Below are 1,894 nucleotides of genomic sequence, written 5' to 3' on the forward strand. Positions count from 1 at the left end.
CTACGTCATCCAAATAAACCAAACAAATTTTAGTTAATATACAATTGCTGAAGAACCCATTTCATCAAAAGTGACCGGGGCGTTACATAAACTGAAAGGCATCACTGTGAACTGCCACAACCCATTGCCTACTGAGAAAGCAGTCTTTTCTCCATCCTCCGGCCAAATTTTTAATTGCCAGTATCTACTTTTCATATCCAGAGTGGGAAACAGATTTGGATTTGACAGGCCTAGAATGTTTTGTCGCAGTCGCTTTTCAAGCCGATGTGTCTCCGCTTCTCAATGATGCATGTATTCGCCGAGCTCCACTTTTCGTCGGAAAAACATTTCTCTCTTCCGCTGCTGTTTCTTTCGTAGCTTTCGGATCTCTTCCAGCGCGGCCTGGAGAACGGAAAATTCCTTCGACGACGCCTCAGTTAAGCGACTTTTCTTTTTCGGTGCTGTCCGAATCCCGTCAACAATCGCGTCGCCCGACAACTAACAGAAGCATCTAGCGCGCGTCGTTCACTCGACGTCACCGCGACGAATACGCGGTGTCCGCCGCATAACAATATGTAAATTTTTATTAAGTGTAATACCGAGTTTTTAAAACTTAAATAATCCACAATTAATCTTTAAACAAAACTAAGCGTATTAAAACACTTTAAACTCGCAAAATATGTAACTTGGCAAGAAGTACAAGCCGCTTTTTAGCTTTAGCCAGCCCAACATACATACCTGTAGTCGATGGCCGATCTTTTTAACCAGTTCTAAAGGTGAGCTGCGCTGTTTTACCCACCATCATCACGTAAATAATCCTTCAATCCCGCTTTGTCAGAGGTTGACATACTTCAGCGTCCAGGGACTCTTCATAGCCGCATTTTCTTTTCTTTCAGCATCTGCTGAAAGATATCAACTGGATCACCGGCTGTCTTCGCAGACACATGTTCCTCTGTCACCTCTGCGGTGCAGGCGGCAGATACTCCATCTCTTGATGACGACATAGAGGCGCCTGTGAACACCTTCACGCCGGGCCCTGAGTGTCCGAACACTCTGTGCCGGTAAGTCACTCATTTCCTCGGAACTAATTATCAGATTTCGAGGTATTGGTTGTATTTTGTGTTTGCCTTTACCTAGACCGGTTGGAATCCACACCTAACAAGCCCGATCTACTTGAGGAGTTAAAGTGTTTTTATAGAGGCAGCACTCACTCGTCTCGTCGCAGACTTGTCATCAAATATATGGGGCACTTTATATACTCTTTTCCCACCGGAGTGTTTACCTCACTCTCAAAGTCTACCGCTGTTTGTCCGCGGACACTTATTCCTCCCGAAGGGGTTATTCACGGCTATACGAAAGGCCGTTCCCCTATCCGCAACCCGAGGATGCGCTTGATGGCAGTCAGCTCTGCCCTCGGAAAGGTAAAGTTATTCTCTATCAATCCAAACCGAGAACTGATCCACTTAATAATAACAATGGATCGAGTTACCCAGATTAATCTTAATCGTTGCGGTGCAGTTTAGGATTTTCTGGAACAAGTACTCCGGGAACGGCGGATTAGCATTGCGGCTATCCAAAAGCCATACTGGATACCGGATTTGCCAAATTAGGCATCGGACATTAGGCATGGAAACGTAGTTATTATCTAGCTCTCTCAAGTTGGTCGTTTTGTCAGCGGAGTTGTCGTGCACAAACATTGTCTTGTAGCAGTAAAATGGGGAGAAGTATTAAGCTGCTACTTCTCCCCTAATAAGTTTAAGGAACTGCAGATATCCTTAAATGTACTAGACACTGCAATGAAACGACTTACTAAGCACCACCTAATACGGGTGATACTCTATTGACCACAGTACGATTCGACACCGCTCGATTCGACACAGATTTATTCGACACCAAATTATTCGACACCGTACGA

Source organism: Pseudomyrmex gracilis, unplaced genomic scaffold (assembly GCF_002006095.1).
Source record: "Pseudomyrmex gracilis isolate BER0280 unplaced genomic scaffold, ASM200609v1 scaffold_1139, whole genome shotgun sequence".
Taxonomy (NCBI): Eukaryota; Metazoa; Arthropoda; class Insecta; order Hymenoptera; family Formicidae; genus Pseudomyrmex; species Pseudomyrmex gracilis.